Genomic DNA, 19451 nt, shown 5'->3' with positions numbered 1-19451 from the left:
GTAGAAGCTGCCATTTCGGCAGTATAAAAATGATTAATAGCCCAAAGATCAGGGTATATTTGACTGCTCTAAAAGGATCAAGAACTTAAATAATTTGAGAGAAATCCACTGCAACTTAAGAAAAGACTGTCACTACTTATATTAGATCATAGAGTTGCCTGTCTGCCCTCATTGGGCCAATAATTATCAAGAGGCTGCCCTTAGGCTATGTTGACATCTAGGCGTTTTGTATCATGGGCAGAATTGCTGTGTTTCTTGCAATCCCAAAATGCTCGGCAAAACTTACAAATCGCACCACACTTGTTCAAGTGCTATTCTTTTTCAATGGCATCTAAAGGAAGTTGTGATTCTGCCTCAATTGGTAAGTGATAAGTCATGCTGCAATTGAGGCAAACTACAACGTGCAAAGTTTGTCCCACAAAAGAAACCCCTGCTCCTTTTTCAGCATCAAGCTTCACGTGATATGGTTTGCCGCAATTACAGCATGATTTATTGCAGCAGAATTGCATGTGCGTTTAGGTGCCATTGAAAATAAATGGCATCTGAAAAAGCATGGTGAGATTTGTCAGTTTTGTAGAGCATTTTAGGATTGCGGGCTGAATTGCAGCAATTCTGCCTGCGATACAAAATACCTAGATGTGTGTGAAGCCTTAAAGGTGGCTCCTGCTTCTGCTATTGCTACTTCAGAGTACACATCCCCGTTTTATACTCTTTTTGGGTATCCTGCACCACTAAAACCTCTCTCATGTTAGTGGAAGTAAAGCTAATAAAAAAAGGGCCCCTGCAGGATAATGTCATAGTGTGCTGCCGTGCAGTGCACATTATAACAGACCTACCCGCAAACAAAGCCCTTCAGCGAAACTTCCATCTTCACCCGTTCTTCCTTCCAGGTTTACGGGCTTTGACCATTTGAATGTCTGAGCCACAATGCTGTCATTCCCACACGTGTATGGAAGTCACAGCTGTGGCACAGAGCTCTGAATGAATGGCACTGTCCAGTCAGAGAATAGTGTGCATGTACCTGTGACATCACCAACTGCCACTAAAGTATATATATCCTAAAAGTGCATTTTTAGGAGATATTTACTGTACCTACAGGTAACCCTGAATGTAGGCTTTCCTGTAGGTTTAAATCATAAAATAGACTTTACTACCGCTTTAAGTTCAGCAATAAATAGTAAAAAAAGCTAAAAAGATGAGCAGTCAACCTATTTCCCACCCCATACACCAAATACCAGACACTGGGATTGAAATGTTAGCTTCATGAACCACCTGGGGGGAATCACATCCACCATCCAGAAGAAGGGGCTTCTATATGAAGGCAAAATTAAACTTTCTATATATATCCTATAAAATAGCATATCTTTATTTTTTTTATCTTGGGTGCACTTTGAAGCCTAATCCAGCTTACAATAATACATACTTATTTTATGCATTGCGGCTGGGGTCAAAAGTAAAGCATTGTAAAAGTGTCCTATCGACTCAATCCATTCGTTTTGCCACACTAAAACTGTGATAATTCTGATTTGACCAGCACAGTAGTTTACAGTATAATCATATATACTTCCTTCGCAATGGTGGTTACTTTACAGGTGAAGGGGTTAAGTGGGTATAAACCTAAGAAAACAGAGGCAAATGGAAAGAAATAATTCTCCCATCAGATCAATTGATTCTCGGGGCAAGGTCAGTGAATGTAGCACTTTTTTTTCTGGTGCTCGTGTTTCTTTCCTAGCAGGACTCCAAAGTAAGCTGACTATGCAAGCAGGGCTAAAACACACAACCCCCTTGTGACTGGAAGCAGTAAAGCATTCTCTACTTGTGGTTTCATCAAATGAGCCTGCATGGAATATGTGTTTCAAAACAGTGAAACTCTTTATTAATCAAGTACTTTGCTTGACATGCCAGCATAAAGTTTCTTTTATGTCAGAAGTCCAATAAAAATGGTTCTGAGTGCTGTCACTTGTGTACAGACCTTAATAGCAGCAATATTTGGGGAATTGCACATTCAATTATTTAGGACACATATTTGCTCAGCCTGTAAGGATGATTCATGATATGCCACCAAATGGAATTCATAGATTTTGGTTGTTTATAGGTGATAGATTTTGGTCAAACTTTGTAAAATAAGTACATACAGTAAGTATATATAATAAAAAGTTGCACTTTGAAAGAATTTTCTTCAATTTTTTTAATGAAAATTAGTAAGCAGAGTGGACTATTCTGTTTGGAACATTTGTAAAGATTTTTCATGGCTTCTTGAGGAATAGTTTTTAATTAGGACAATCACATTTTAAGGGATTTTCTTAATCAGAGCTTGTTTTCCTGCACTTGGCGTGCGTTTAAAACACAGGTCAGCAGATTACCATTTCTTTTTCTATAGTGTAGCATGGACCACAGTTCTAAAGGTGTACATTGTGCGATTTGTTTTATGTTTCTGGAGACATATTCCATTGAGAAGTATTTCCAATGCAAGCGAGGCAGTATTTTGCTGCATTTTATTTTCAAACAGCACTGCATTCAAATGCAAATAAGCAGCTTCTACACAAGCTCTTAGAATATTGAGGCCGTTTGATTTAAAGAGTATCTGGCAAACATACAAACTGTGCTCCCCAAGTGCATCAATGAGCCTTGGCCGCCCATGAACCTGTCACCAGTTTACGTGTTTTCCTTCCTTGAACCACTTTTGGTAGGTTCTGACCACTGCAGACCAGGAACATCCCATGCATATGCACTATGGACAACACTTCTGTTAGAATTCACCTCCTCCTAGGTGTGCAACATTTCTGAGCAGGTACTGTGGAGCTTGTACCAGTCTCTTACTTTTCGATACATGAAACACTCTACTCCATAACTCTGTCCTTGTACTCCTCCATGGACCAAGCATAATACCCCTTCACTACCAGAGCATTTGTCACCCTTGCTGAGTCACACATCTCCTGGCTGGTTGGCTGTTTTAGCAATTGACACAAGTTCGATAGTCCCTAGCCACCCACAACAATATAGCCTCCCTTTGACAGCTTCTCTGCTTGTTAGACTTTTTTACTGTATCTTTTCTACCTCCTCTCGTCCTTAGTTGTAAGAACCTGTTCTTTGATATGCCATGCAGACCAGGCAAATTAAATGAACCATAAAAATCTTTTATTAAAGTAGTTAAGGAGGACAATATACCAGTTCTCAAAAGACATCTTTACACACAAGTCTAACAGAGTGCCCATGAGATAGTCATACATTATAAAGGTGAGAAGTCTGTGAAGGGAAAGTTAAAGTTCATATTTGGAAGTAATTCCATATAAGAGATCTAATAATCCACAAAGAATCCAGCAACTGATAGCATGAGTGCATGTGAGTTCATGCCCCTTGGAACCCAACTGGGTTCCTAAAAGGGAGCACAAAGTGACTGAGTGACAGCTACATCCTGGGTAGTATTTCTGGAACCCTCTCTTCCCACTCCCTCCTGGAGTGCTAATAAGCCTCTATTTATCTGGCAGGACTTGTAGGGGGCAGTAACCTACTGAAAATAGCTAGAAAACCTGACCAACAGTGTTAACCCTTGCTTTTCAGAATCCACCAGTTCAGCAGGTCAACCAAGAACAACAGAGCAATGAACCTGTATTGTAACAATTGGCTCTTACACACAAATATAGTCAAAATAATCAAACACAGAGCACATAACGTAAAAGAAAAACAAAGAAACATTCTGGAAGCACCTGCTTACAAGAGTATGCCCCCCAACCATACCAGGACACATGCCCATAACATGGAGGGGGGTACCTTGCCAGCAGGGACATCCCTGGCAAAGCACCTTGTCTCCATGTTTATTAGGACAAGGACATATTCCTAACAAGCCTGGCCTAGTGGTTGGAAGAGCTTATTGAAATATGGCAAGGTACCCACCCATGTTGAGGGCATGTGACCTGGAATGGTTCAGGGTGCACTCTCGCCCACTCTTCTTTTCCTTGCTTGCCAGGGTGCATGATTAAATAAGGGTCTGGTTTAGAGGGTCTAGTTGCACGATCGATAAGGCTTTGGTATAGATTGTGGGGATGAGCCCAGTCTAGTTTTTTTTACATTTTGGCACAGGTTCCCCTCAAAATCTATACCAGACCCGAAGGGCTTGGTATGGATTGGGGGACCCCCCAAGCTGTGTTTAAAATTTTTATTCTAACCAGAACTTCTTTTGTTTACTTTTTGCTGACAGCAGGGAATCCGGCTGAAATCAGATGGGTCATGGTTATTAAGGATGAGGCAGCCGATCAGTCTGCTGAAAATGAAACGAAATGGATGCCAAAGATACAAAACGAATTTAAAAAACAAATAGGTCCATTAACAAATGGATCCAAAAACGAAATTACATTTTCCAGCATTCACACACTTTTCCAGAAATTGTAAAATCATAATCTTTTAATCATAAAAATCAAATGAAACATCAAGATACAGTTAAAATTCATGTAAATAAACAATTTTGTGATTTTTGCCATCTAAGACCAATATGTTTCGCGGGAAGTTCACTTCATCAGAATCCTTTATTATATAGAAATGAACTGAATATTCTTTGTGCATAGCTCGTAGAGCTTTATCAACGAAGCCTCCTTTTTATATACATGGACTCACTTCTAAATTATGTACAAAACAAAACCCTCAACTTTGAGTCTACCATCTCATCCAATTCATTTCAATGTTTAAAATATATCACCTTAGTTAGATAAAAATGAACGACCCCAAATGTTTGCTTCCTCAGAAATCAAATATGTCACAACATCATATGTTCAACCATGTGTATATTGCTCCTCAAAATGGTGTCCAAGCAGCCCATTACCTATTTCTGCCACTTGTGTTTTTCTATAATCATTTGTCTATTAAGAGTTGGTGTCCACTGAGAAATGATTGAGCTGTTTTAATAACAAAACACCTCCACACTATTGTATAACATTATTAAAATGGACTCCTCCTGCCAAATGGAAATGTGGATTCAGTGCGAATTGAAAAGAGTGCTGCCCGTTTTCTGAGCAGTGCGGTTCGGTTCAGGTGCTGATTACAGGCCATTGACTTCTATGAGAACTGTTTCTAAACCACACATGTGTGAACAGGATAAGATCCTGACCTGAACCTCTCTTGAACCTCATGTAAACTTGACATGAACCACTGAACAAATACTGTTTCAATTAGCTGAGAAAACTGAACTTCATTCCGCACCGCATGTGTGAATCAGCTCTTACTGTATGTCCAGTTTCAGAAAGCTCAGAAAAATCTGTTTTTCTCAGTTTTGGATAGGTGAGTGCTGAAGGATTAGAACTTCATCTAGTTTTTATTGTTATCTGTGTACCTGTTAGGGAGATTCATTCTTTCTTTTTGTCCTGGTAATCAATGCCACTGAGACTGTGTGAGATGTTTGAACACTGATTGTGTGGAAGTAAATTAATGTTTTGACTGACATTCTGTGGTTTAGCCACAAGATGTCACTGTTTTTCTAACACAGCCTCAGACTGCATAGATATTTGTATATTCATGAAGAGGTGGAGTTTTCACACAGAGTTGGAGTTAACAGGAAGAGGAGACTGCAGCCATGTTTTGAACGGTGCTGAATGAAGGGGCCGTGTGAGCTGAGAATCCGATGACATCCAGGTGTGGGAGCTTCCCTCGGTAACCAGAGCTGCAGCTAAGTGAAGCTGATCGTGTCCAAGACCCTGATCCTGTTCAGAGAAAGGAAGATTGCTGCCAGTAATGCTGATGAGAGCAGAGGAACAATGCAGCATACACTGCAATATCGCAAGCTTGTTGGAGGGACATTTGTTCTGTTCAGAGTCACAAGCGGATGCAAAGCAGACCCGGGTCGGTAAGATCGTGCACGCACCTCATTTCAGTGTTGGCGCCTATAGATTGAGTCCAGGCCTATAGTTAGTTAGTTAGGGTCTCTGTTTGTGTCAGGCCACAAGTGTTGTTACCGATTATTGGAAGGACTCCACAACTTAAAGTGACATTTCACATTGGAGAGCTGATAAAATTCTACAAACTCAAGCCAGACTGGTGTTTTGCTCAGAAGGAATACTCAGGCACGTGCTACAGGACCAGTTATGGGAGGGGGAATACTGTAGATTTGTGTAAGATTGTAAGCTGTTGTGCTGCACCGCAGGCTAGCCCATACCGTACACCCATACACTGATTCCTGCTCTTTTAGGGTAATAATTAGAGATGAGCGAATCAAACCTGGCGAAGTGGAATTCGTTTCGAATTTCAGGAAAAATTCGATTCGCATCGAATCCGAATTTTAGCAAACTTCGGGTGCACGAATCGAATTTTTCCCGATCAGCCGGCAAAAGTGTCACTGCAGAGAGCTCCGCTATTTCTGACAGTTCTGACAGTTCATTTACAGCGGTTGAAACATTGTATCTATTTGTTTCCACTTAGGATACAGATGTTTTTATTCGGAAATAAATAGATACAATGTTTCAACCGCTGTAAATGTGAAGGAACTGTCAGAGAACTGTCAGAAATAGCGGAGCTCTCTGCAGATACACTTTTTGCTGTACTGGAATACTTCTTCTTTTCATTCTTCTTCTTCTTTTCATTCTTCTTCTTCTTCTTCTTTTCATTCTTCTTTTCATTCTTCTTCTTTTCATTCTTCTTCTTTTCATTCTTCTTTTCATTCTTCTTCTTCTTCTTCTTTTCATTCTTCTTCTTTTTCTTTTCATTCTTCTTTTCATTCTTCTTCTTCTTTTCATTCTTCTTCTTCTTCTTCTTCTTTTCATTCTTCTTTTCATTCTTCTTCTTCTTCTTTTCATTCTTCTTCTTCTTCTTTTCATTCTTCTTTTCATTCTTCTTCTTCTTCTTTTCATTCTTCTTCTTCTTCTTTTCATTCTTCTTCTTCTTCTTTTCATTCTTCTTTTCATTCTTCTTCTTCTTCTTTTCATTCTTCTTCTTCTTCTTTTCATTCTTCTTTTCATTCTTCTTCTTTTCATTCTTCTTCTTCTTCTTTTCATTCTTCTTTTCATTCTTCTTCTTCTTCTTTTCATTCTTCTTCTTCTTCTTTTCATTCTTCTTCTTCTTTTCATTCTTCTTTTCATTCTTCTTCTTCTTCTTTTCATTCTACTTCTTCTTCTTTTCATTCTTCTTTTCATTCTTTCTTTTCATTCTTCTCATTCTTCTTTTCATTCTTCTCATTCTTCTTTTCATTCTTCTTTTCATTCTTCTTCTTCTTCTTTTGATTCTTCTTTTCATTCTTCTTCTTCTTCTTCTTTTCATTCTTCTTTTCATTCTTCTCATTCTTCTTTTCATTCTTCTTTTCATTCTTCTTCTCATTCTTCTTTTCATTCTTCTTCTTCTTCTTTTCATTCTTCTTTTCATTCTTCTTCTCATTCTTCTTTTCATTCTTCTTCTTCTTCTTTTCATTCTTCTTTTCATTCTTCTTCTTCTTTTCATTCTTCTTCTTCTTTTCATTCTTCTTTTCATTCTTCTTCTTCTTTTCATTCTTCTTCTTCTTTTCATTCTTCTTCTTTTCATTCTTCTTTTCATTCTTCTTCTTCTTCTTTTCATTCTTCTTCTTCTTCTTTTCATTCTTCTTTTCATTCTTCTTCTTCTTCTTTTCATTCTTCTTCTTCTTTTCATTCTTCTTCTTCTTCTTCTTCTTTTCATTCTTCTTCTTCTTCTTTTCATTCTTCTTTTCATTCTTCTTCTTTTCATTCTTCTTCTTCTTCTTTTCATTCTTCTTTTCATTCTTCTCATTCTTCTTTTAATTCTTCTTTTCATTCTTCTTTTAATTCTTCTTTTCATTCTTCTTTTCATTCTTCTTCTTATTCTTTTCATTCTTCTTCTTCTTCTTTTCATTCTTCTTTTCATTCTTCTCATTCTTCTTCTCATTCTTCTTTTCATTCTTCTTCTTCTTTTCATTCTTCTTTTCATTCTTCTTCTTCTTCTTTTCATTCTTCTTCTTCTTTTCATTCTTCTTTTCATTCTTCTTCTTCTTCTTTTCATTCTTCTTCTTCTTCTTTTCATTCTTCTTTTCATTCTTCTTCTTCTTCTTTTCATTCTTCTTCTTCTTCTTTTCATTCTTCTTCTTCTTCTTTTCATTCTTCTTCTTTTCATTCTTCTTCTTCTTCTTTTCATTCTTCTTCTTCTTCTTTTCATTCTTCTTTTCATTCTTCTTCTTCTTCTTTTCATTCTTCTTCTTCTTCTTGTCATTCTTCTTTTCATTCTTCTTCTTCTTCTTTTCATTCTTCTTCTTCTTCTTTTCATTCTTCTTTTCATTCTTCTTCTTATTCTTTTCATTCTTCTTCTTATTCTTTTCATTCTTCTTTTCATTCTTCTTCTTCTTCTTCTTTTCATTCTTCTTCTTCTTCTTTTGATTCTTCTTTTCATTCTTCTTCTTCTTCTTTTCATTCTTCTTCTTCTTCTTTTCATTCTTCTTTTCATTCTTCTCATTCTTCTTTTCATTCTTCTTTTCATTCTTCTTCTCATTCTTCTTTTCATTCTTCTTCTTCTTCTTTTCATTCTTCTCATTCTTCTTTTCATTCTTCTTTTCATTCTTCTTCTCATTCTTCTTTTCATTCTTCTTCTTATTCTTTTCATTCTTCCTCTTCTTTTCATTCTTCTTTTCATTCTTCTTCTTTTCATTCTTCTTCTTCTTCTTTTCATTCTTCTTTTCATTCTTCTTCTTCTTCTTTTCATTCTTCTTCTTCTTCTTTTCATTATTCTTTTCATTCTTCTTCTTCTTCTTTTCATTCTTCTTCTTCTTCTTTTCATTCTTCTTTTCATTCTTCTTCTTCTTCTTTTCATTCTTCTTCTTCTTCTTTTCATTCTTCTTTTCATTCTTCTTCTTCTTCTTTTCATTCTTATTCTTCTTTTCATTCTTCTTTTCATTCTTCTTCTTTTCATTCTTCTTCTTCTTCTTTTCATTCTTCTTTTCATTCTTCTCATTCTTCTTTTAATTCTTCTTTTCATTCTTCTTTTAATTCTTCTTTTCATTCTTCTTTTCATTCTTCTTCTTTTCATTCTTCTTCTTCTTTTCATTCTTCTTTTCATTCTTCTCATTCTTCTTCTCATTCTTCTTTTCATTCTTCTTCTTCTTCTTTTCATTCTTCTTCTTCTTCTTTTCATTCTTCTTCTTCTTTTCATTCTTCTTCTTCTTCTTTTCATTCTTCTTTTCATTCTTCTTCTTCTTCTTCTTCTTTTCATTCTTCTTCTTCTTCTTTTCATTCTTCTTTTCATTCTTCTTCTTTTCATTCTTCTTCTTTTCATTCTTCTTCTTCTTCTTTTCATTCTTCTTTTCATTCTTCTTCTTCTTCTTCTTTTCATTCTTCTTCTTTTCATTCTTCTTCTTCTTCTTTTCATTCTTCTTCTTTTCATTCTTCTTCTTCTTCTTTTCATTCTTATTTTCATTCTTCTCATTCTTCTTTTCATTCTTATTTTCATTCTTCTCATTCTTCTTTTCATTCTTCTTTTCATTCTTCTTCTTCTTCTTTTCATTCTTCTTTTCATTCTTCTTCTCATTCTTCTTTTCATTCTTCTTCTTCTTCTTTTCATTCTTCTTCTTCTTCTTTTCATTCTTCTTTTCATTCTTCTCATTCTTCTTTTCATTCTTCTTTTCATTCTTCTCATTCTTCTTTTCATTCTTCTTTTCATTCTTCTTCTCATTCTTCTTTTCATTCTTCTTCTTCTTCTTTTCATTCTTCTTTTCATTCTTCTTCTCATTCTTCTTTTCATTCTTCTTCTTCTTCTTTTCATTCTTCTTTTCATTCTTCTTCTCATTCTTCTTTTCATTCTTCTTCTTCTTCTTCTTCTTTTCATTCTTCTTTTCATTCTTCTTCTTCTTTTCATTCTTCTTCTTCTTCTTTTCATTCTTCTTTTCATTCTTCTTCTTCTTCTTTTCATTCTTCTTCTTCTTTTCATTCTTCTTCTTTTCATTCTTCTTTTCATTCTTCTTCTTTTCATTCTTCTTCTTCTTCTTTTCATTCTTCTTCTCATTCTTCTTTTAATTCTTCTTTTCATTCTTCTTTTAATTCTTCTTTTAATTCTTCTTTTCATTCTTCTTTTCATTCTTCTTCTTCTTCTTTTCATTCTTCTTCTTCTCCTTTTCATTCTTCTTTTCATTCTTCTCATTCTTCTTCTCATTCTTCTTTTCATTCTTCTTCTTCTTTTCATTCTTCTTTTCATTCTTCTTCTTCTTCTTTTCATTCTTCTTCTTCTTTTCATTCTTCTTTTCATTCTTCTTCTTCTTCTTTTCATTCTTCTTCTTCTTCTTTTCATTCTTCTTTTCATTCTTCTTCTTCTTCTTTTCATTCTTCTTCTTCTTCTTTTCATTCTTCTTCTTTTCATTCTTCTTCTTCTTCTTTTCATTCTTCTTCTTCTTTTCATTCTTCTTCTTCTTCTTTTCATTCTTCTTTTCATTCTTCTTCTTCTTCTTTTCATTCTTCTTCTTCTTCTTTTCATTCTTCTTCTTCTTCTTGTCATTCTTCTTTTCATTCTTCTTCTTCTTCTTTTCATTCTTCTTCTTCTTTTCATTCTTCTTTTCATTCTTCTTCTTATTCTTTTCATTCTTCTTCTTATTCTTTTCATTCTTCTTTTCATTCTTCTTCTTCTTCTTCTTTTCATTCTTCTTCTTCTTCTTTTGATTCTTCTTTTCATTCTTCTTCTTCTTCTTTTCATTCTTCTTCTTCTTCTTTTCATTCTTCTTTTCATTCTTCTCATTCTTCTTTTCATTCTTCTTTTCATTCTTCTTCTCATTCTTCTTTTCATTCTTCTTCTTCTTCTTTTCATTCTTCTTTTCATTCTTCTTTTCATTCTTCTTTTCATTCTTCTTCTCATTCTTCTTTTCATTCTTCTTCTTATTCTTTTCATTCTTCCTCTTCTTTTCATTCTTCTTTTCATTCTTCTTCTTTTCATTCTTCTTCTTCTTCTTTTCATTCTTCTTTTCATTCTTCTTTTCATTCTTCTTTTCATTCTTCTTCTTCTTCTTCTTTTCATTCTTCTTTTCATTCTTCTTCTTCTTCTTTTCATTCTTCTTCTTCTTCTTTTCATTCTTCTTTTCATTCTTCTTCTTCTTCTTTTCATTCTTCTTCTTCTTCTTTTCATTCTTCTTTTCATTCTTCTTCTTCTTCTTTTCATTCTTCTTTTCATTCTTCTTTTCATTCTTCTTCTTCTTCTTTTCATTCTTCTTTTCATTCTTCTTCTTTTCATTCTTCTTCTTCTTCTTTTCATTCTTCTTTTCATTCTTCTCATTCTTCTTTTAATTCTTCTTTTCATTCTTCTTTTCATTCTTCTTTTCATTCTTCTTCTTTTCATTCTTCTTCTTCTTCTTTTCATTCTTCTTTTCATTCTTCTCATTCTTCTTCTCATTCTTCTTTTCATTCTTCTTCTTCTTCTTTTCATTCTTCTTCTTCTTCTTTTCATTCTTCTTCTTCTTCTTTTCATTCTTCTTCTTCTTCTTCTTCTTCTTTTCATTCTTCTTCTTCTTCTTTTCATTCTTCTTCTTTTCATTCTTCTTCTTTTCATTCTTCTTCTTCTTCTTCTTTTCATTCTTCTTCTTTTCATTCTTCTTCTTCTTCTTTTCATTCTGCTTCTTTTCATTCTTCTTCTTCTTCTTTTCATTCTTATTTTCATTCTTCTCATTCTTCTTTTCATTCTTATTTTCATTCTTCTCATTCTTCTTTTCATTCTTCTTTTCATTCTTCTTCTTCTTCTTTTCATTCTTCTTTTCATTCTTCTTCTCATTCTTCTTTTCATTCTTCTTCTTCTTCTTTTCATTCTTCTTTTCATTCTTCTTCTCATTCTTCTTTTCATTCTTCTTCTTCTTCTTTTCATTCTTCTTTTCATTCTTCTTCTTCTTCTTTTCATTCTTCTTCTTCTTCTTTTCATTCTTCTTTTCATTCTTCTTTTCATTCTTCTTCTTCTTCTTGTCATTCTTCTTGTCATTCTTCTTCTTGTCATTCTTCTTCTTCTTCTTTTCATTCTTCTTCTTCTTCTTTTCATTCTTCTTCTTCTTCTTTTCATTCTTCTTTTCATTCTTCTTCTTCTTCTTTTCATTCTTCTTCTTCTTCTTTTCATTCTTCTTTTTATTCTTCTTCTTCTTCTTCTTCGTCGTGCCCCGTGACTGCCCAAATGAGTGAAGTGTGCGGTGATTCTAAGATTGACGGCACTCATCTGCATGTCATACTGACTGACAGTATTATTTCTCTTCCCCAGCAGACTCCAAGGGCATTTAAATTAAAGGTACAGTGTTCTGCACTAATATAAAGGCTCTCTGAAGCCTAGAAACCCTTTAAATAAGTTAAATTCGCGGCGAATAAATTCGCATCGAATCGAATTTCTCCCGCAAATTCGGCGAATCAGCCGAATCGAATTTTTGAATAATTCGCTCATCTCTAGTAATAATGGGTAAGGTGTGGCAGCTTAATTGTGCCCGCCAGTAGGTAAATTACTACACTTTCTACCTTCATCCATCAGAAGGCGCCGTGCTGTGCAGCACAAGGGTCTCAGCCATTGGGATGGGTGTATGTAAATTTATTGTATGTTTCCAGCATTTGTGGTTGTGTTTATTTGTCACATCTAAGTAAAATTCTGTTGTGGCAAAAGCTGGTGTTGGGGTTGCTTTCCTGGTTCGTGACTTCACTCTATCCTGGGGAGCCCACCCCGGTACACGGCTTACAACTGAAAGAAAAAATCCAAAATGAGTTGTTACCAGAACAGGAATAATGGGGACTTTTTTCAATAGGGGTGCATGTTCCTGTTGTAGCGAGGTGTCTATTGTGTATATTTGTTTTATACTAACTATGTTATGTCAGTATTACCTATGTTGGAGTAATGTATATTTAAATATTTTGGCTGATTACTGCAGGGGTCAAGTATGACTTTTCCATTGTAGATGTGTCACTTTCTGTCTGTTCTGGGGTTTTATACTTCTGCAGAGGACAGGCCAGGTATGTGTCCCATGGGAGTCCACCTGTCAGGATATATTACTGATTTGTTATTCCTCCTCCACTGTTGCTACTCCCTTAAAATGGCCCATCTTCAGGAACTGCAATTATATGGACTTGTTAGCAGGGCTTGTTGCTATGGACATTATCCAGTACAGGTGTATATGTATGTACAGGTGAAACTCGAAAAATTTGAATATTATGCAAAAGTTCATTTATTTCAGTAATGCAACTTAAAAGGTAAAACTAATATATGAGATAGACTCATTACATGCAAAGCAAGATAGTTCAAGCTGTGATGTGTCATAATTGTGATGATTATGGCTTACAGCTCATGAAAACCCCAAATCCACAATCTCAGAAAATTAGAATTCTGTGAAAAGGTGCAATATTCTCGGCTCAGTGTCCCACTCTAATCAGCTAATCAAGCCATAACACCTGCAAAGGGTTCCTGAGCCTTTAAATGGTCTCTCAGTCTGGTTCAGTAGGAATCACCCTCATGGGAAAGACTGCTGACCTGACAGTTGTGCAGAAAACCATCATTGACACCCTTCATAAGGAGGGAAAGCCTCAAAAGGTAATTGCAAAAGAAGTTGGTTGTTCCCAAAGTGCTGTATCAAGCACATTAATAGAAAGTTATGTGGAAGGGAAAAGTGTGGAAGAAAAAGGTGCACAAGCAGCAGAGATGACCGCAGCCTGGAGAGGATTGTCAGGAAAAGGCCATTCAAAAGTGTTGGGGACATTCACAAGGAGTTGACTGAGGCTGGAGTCAGTGCATCAAGAGCCACCACACACAGACGGATCCTGAACATGGGCTTCAAATGTCATATTCCTCTTGTCAAGCCGCTCCTGAACAAAAAACGTCAGAAGCGTCTTACCTGGGCTAAAGAAAAACAGACCTGGTCTGTTCCCCAGTGGTCCAAAGTCCTCTTTTCTTGATAAGAGCAACTTTTGCATCTCATTTGGAAATCAAGGACCCAGAGTATGGAGGAAGAATGGAGAGGCACACACTGCAAGATGCTTGAAGTCCAGTGTGAAGTTTCCACAGTCATGTCATCTGCTGGTGTTGATCCACTATGCTTCATTAAGTCCAGTGTCAACGCAGCTGTCTACCAGGAGATTTTGGAGCACTTCATGCTTCCTTCCGCAGACGAGCTTTATGGGGATGCTGACTTCATTTTCCAGCAGGACTTGGCACCTGCCCACACTGCCAAAAGCACCAAAACCTGGTTCAATGACCGTTGGATTACTGTGCTTGATTGGCCAGCAAACTCGCCTGACCTGAACCCCATAGAGAATCTATGGGGCATGCCAAGAGAAAGATGAGAGACATGAGACTGAACAATGCAGGAGAGCTGAAGGCCGCTGTTGAAGCATCCTGGTCTTCCATAACACCTCAGCAGTGCCACAGGCTGATAGCTTCCATGCCATGCCGCATTGAGCAGTAATTGCTGCAAAAGGGGCCCAAACCAAGTACTGAGTACATATGCATGCTTATACTTTTCAGAGGTCTGATATTGTTCTATGTACAATCCTTGTTTTATTGATTGCATGTAATATTCTAATTTTCTGAGATTGTGGATATGGGGTTTTCAGGAGCTGCAAGCCATAATCATCACAATTATGACAAATCACAGCTTGAACTATGTTGCTTTGCATGTAATGAGTCTATCTCATATATTAGTTTCACCTTTTAAGTTGCATTACTGAAATAAATGAACTTTTGCACAATATTCAAATTTTTCACCTGTATGTGAGATGTATGCAATTCTCAGGTTCTTTAGTATAAGGAACTTTAATTAATCTAAGAAGTACTCAGTGTCCTTTACTGATGGAGTGCTAAAGTAAAGTCAGTGCAACCTTGATGTATCTGAAGAACCTTACATTTTGAGCTGAATCCATTTGCAATGGGAACTGAAGATTAACTGTCCAGGTTAAACAGCCTCTGGTTGCTGAGAGAACATTAACCAGGTAGCCCCTATGACTGAGTACATTTGTAGAACACACACATAAAGGTTGGGATACAATCTCAAGTGATGGCGGCTGTTCAAGAGGAAGGTGATGACTCTGTTGGGTGGGAGGACAGGTGCACATTATGTCCCTACCTTGTGGTGGGACCCTGCTTGGGTGTTCACAAGAGCAAAACCTTGCAATAACATAAAGTGGTGGCTTCCTGCAAAGTGAGCCTTTATGGTGGGCAGAAGTCATAAAATAGAATGCCTAGGAACGAAAGAGTGAAGAAGGTCTGAAATGGTTTGAGGTTTCTAACCTGCTCTCTAGGGGGTGAACTCCCATCCTGCTCACACTATGACAGCTATCTAAGAAGGAATTGTATGGAAATCTCTTGAATGGGATACAGGTGAAAGTGTTTGAATCCAGTTACAGGGAATCCTGCAGTCTTTTTTGCTGAAAGGTCTTTCTTGTACATGATATATAGTCTTGGAAATAGACAACAGCAAGCATGGAAAATGGAGGGTGCATTAAAATAGGTTTCAGGGAATTTTAACAGTAATATCCTTAAATATAATAGTAGACAGAAATCGTAGAATTAATTTTGCCATGAGAGCTGCTTTTTTTTTTAAGTCAGAACAATACATTATTTTAAATCTAAGCTTTAAATTGGATTTAACCACTTGCCCTCCTGAGGATTTATCCCCCTTCCTGACCAGGTCATTTTTCGTGTTAAGGCGCTGCATTACTTTAACTGACAATTGCGCGGTTGTGCAATGCTGCACCCAAATGAAATTTATGTCCTTTTTTTCCACTAATTGAGCTTTCTTTCGGTGGTATTTGATAGCCTGTGTGGTTTTTATTTTTTGAGCTATAAAAAAAAGCAACAATTTTGAGAAGAAAACAATATTTTTGACTTTCTGCTATTAAACTTGTCCAGTCCAATGTATTCTGCTACATGTCTTTGCTAAAAAAAAATCCCAATACGTGTAAATTAAATGGTTTACCTGAAAGTTATAGTGTTTACAAATGGCGGTATAGATACTGGAATTTCTTGTATTTTTTTTAATTTTTACTAGTAATGGTGGCAATGAGCAACTTATAGAGGGACTGCGGGACTGTGGCAGGCATTCTGACACTGGAGGGAACTGACTTGGTGTCACTGACATCCCCAGTGACACCAGTACAGTGATCAGTGATAAAAAAAAGCACTGACTCTGTACTAATAACACTGGGCAGGAAGGGGTTAACATTTGGGGCGATCAAAGGGTTAACTGTGTGAGTTCCAGATCATGTGATCACTGATTGGCCAATCAGTGATCACATGAATAGTAGTAAGCAAGATGTCACTTCTGACATCATTGCTTACTACTAGTGAAATCTGTGAATGATCACAGAGGTCACATGGTACAAGGCTATTCACAACAGCCCTGTACCATGTGACAAGCTGTGACCAATCACAGCTCTCACAGTATTTCTCAATGGTTGCAAGAATACAGTCAGAGAGAAGGAGAAATTATTTCTTTTACAGGCTTTATGGGTGTAAAAGCAATCAGTGTATAAAAAAAAATCTTCATCACCCCCACAAGTAGTGCAGTGTCACTATGCCCCCCTGTACTCTTCCCATCTGGATCCCCTGTTCTCTGCCTTGCTCACCCCTTGTACACTGCTTATCTCAAGTTTGACCCAGAATTGAGCATCTGTGCAAAAAAATAAAACAAGCACATGTTTCACATTGAGGAGGTAAGTGTTAATATTTATCCTATTGTTTAATGCTCTCGCTAAGAATTGTTGCTATATCTACAGCTCACAGATCGCATCAATGTTCTGTGAGCTGTACATAAAAAAATTATTTTTTGTCAGAGGTTCCTCAAAGGTAAAAAGAATAAAAAAAAATCTTGATCTAGAGTTTGGAAATATTTCCACAGTGCATTTTCTGTTGAGAGCAAAGCTGCAATTTGCAGTGCAACAAAATTACTTTCATTTTGTAGGACCACTCCACACTGATTTTTTTTTTTTTAATTTTTCCAAAAATTTCCATTTTTCCAGAAAAAATGTTTTGTTTCTCATGGCATCAACATTTCTGGAAATTTTATATCTCTACCCAGGTGTGAATGCAGCCTTAAAGTGGAACTGACTTTCCACTTTAAGAACCTGCAAGTAGGATGGCTTTTATAACAGAAGAGTCATGCACTGTCTCTTCCACAATAAAATGCCCTTACGTGCCTGCTCGCTGTCTTCTCTGGTGCTGTACACTGAGCTGTGAAGTGCCATGCTGGATTCTGAGTGCTGGGATGGTGGCCTCCTGCGTATGCACAGGAGTAATGTTATGCCCTACCAGTCAATGAAGAGACTCAAAAACCGGCACTCAGAAGGAGATGTGTCGGTGCAGGACCAGTGAACAGGTGAGTATTAAACCATTTGTTCTGCTTTAAAGGGACAAAGATGATCAACTTTACCAGAGAAAGGCAAACACCAGCCATTTTAAATGGGGGGTTTGAAATTGAGATTCACCTCACTACCAGATTCTGCAAGCTTTTTTGGTTATGCAGTTCCCCTAACTCTCTCTCCTGAACCTTAATCAACATTAAAAAGGAACTTCTGGGAGGCGCATAAAGCCACGGTGCGGGGTCACATTATACAGTTGGCGGTGGCTTGGGAGCGAGAGCGCAGACTTTTGGATCTTCTCTACTGGCCTCTACGGATGCTCGTTGGAAGTCATTTCCATCTGCGGCCCATAAACGCGCACGGGATGTTATGTCTGCAGAGTTGGACCTACTTGCTTCTTCGGAGGTGGAGCGGGCCCTGCTTTGGACCAAACATACATTTTATTTCTGTGCTAATAAGCCGAGTCCGATGCTGGCCAGGAAACTCAATTCTGTGGGGAAACCCGATTGTGACTTCCCACGGGTGGCTGTACTTCTAGTCCCCAGCAGATTGTTTCCCGTTTTGCAGACTTCCTTTTGTGCCTTTACACTAAACCAGATCCCTTCCCTGTGGCTCAGGCAGAGGCATTCTTCCAAGATCTCCGATTTCCTGGATTATCTGAGACAGCGCAGATGGCCCTCAACGCCAGTGTCACCATATTGGAAGTGCTTCAAGCTATCAAATCTCTACGGTCCACCGAGGGCCCAGCTCCCAATGGCTTTTCTGGTCTCTATTATAAGAAATTTGCAACCCTGTGTGTGCCATTCTTGGCTGATTATTTCAACGAGTTTGCCCTCTCCAGACGCGCTTCGAGCCATGATTCCTAAGATGACAGATGATATGCAGAAACCTCAAGCCTTTCTCCCCATTTCTCTTCTTAATGAAGACTTGGAGGTATTGGGCAAGATCCTTAGTCTTCATATCAATAAATATTTGCGTAGCCTGGTCCACAGGAGCCAAGTAGGTTTCGTCTCTGGGAGGCAGGCGGGTGATAACGTTCATAAGGTGGTCCATCTTATACACTTTCTACAACAGCAGAAAATCCCGGGATTCTTACTGTCCTTAGACATATGTAAAGCCTTTGATTCTGTATCCTGGGAATATCTGCATTTTGTGCTGTCTCATTGGGGTTTTGGGGATTCTATTCTTTCTTGGATTCAAACCTTGTATTCTTCCCCTTCGGCTTCCGTTAAATATGCTGGGTATTTTTCAGATCCCTTTTCTATTTGTCGAGGGACGAGACGGGGCTGCCCCCTGTCCCCAGTGCTCTTTGTCCTGGCGCTTGAGCCGCTGGCTTTAGCGCTCCCGGCCAATTGTAATGTATCGGGTGTTCCATACGCGGGACAGGAGTTTAAGTTGAAGCTTTTTGCGGATGATGCTCTCTTGACTCTAACTAATCCCCTGATGACGCTTCCAGATTTGCAAAAGGTTCTTGTGTGCTTTGCCTTGATTTCGGGTCTCCGTATTAATTTGGATAAGACTTTTGCTCTCAATATTACTTTGGCCTCAAATTTGGTTTCACGCCTACAGTCCCACTTTCCTTACAAATGGGCTGCCTCTTCTCTTGAATATCTAGGCATTCGCTTGACCCCCACCTATGACTCATTGTTTGCTGCAAATTATTATCCCTTGCGTCTCTTTGTGTCCTCCTATGTACTCCTGGCAATTTCCTCACCTGTCTTGGATAGGACTGGTTAATTCAGTGAAAATGACCATTTTGCCAAAATTGTTATACTATTTTCTCACCCTCCCAGTGCGGGTTCCTTCTCATTTCCTTCGGTTGATTCAGGCGAAGATTATCCATTTTATCTGGGCCGATAAGTGCCCCAGAGTCTCCAGAAATACGCTTTTTGTTCATAGACGCCAGGGTGGTCTTGGGGTGCCTAATGTAAGTAAGTATTATCAGGCGAGCCAGATTGCTCTGCTGTCTATGTTGCACACTTCCTCTGATGTTCCTCTCTGGGTCCTGCTGGAACTACCTAACTGAGTCCCTATTGTGACACCGATGCTTCTAGGGCTTCCCCCTGTCATACACCCTAGTACACTCAGTCCGATTTTGCTCCATGGTCTATATGTGTGGGACTCGATATGCTACTCCAGTGGCCTGGTGTCACCTTTCCTACCATTGCTCCCAATTGTTAACAACCCTCTTTTTCCACCAGGTTTAGG

This window comes from Staurois parvus, unplaced genomic scaffold (genome assembly GCF_062004578.1).
Source record: "Staurois parvus isolate SC_StPar_1 unplaced genomic scaffold, SC_StPar_1.0 ptg000186l, whole genome shotgun sequence".
NCBI classification, from domain to species: domain Eukaryota; kingdom Metazoa; phylum Chordata; class Amphibia; order Anura; family Ranidae; genus Staurois; species Staurois parvus.
Note: the sequence above shows the minus strand (reverse complement) of the source record.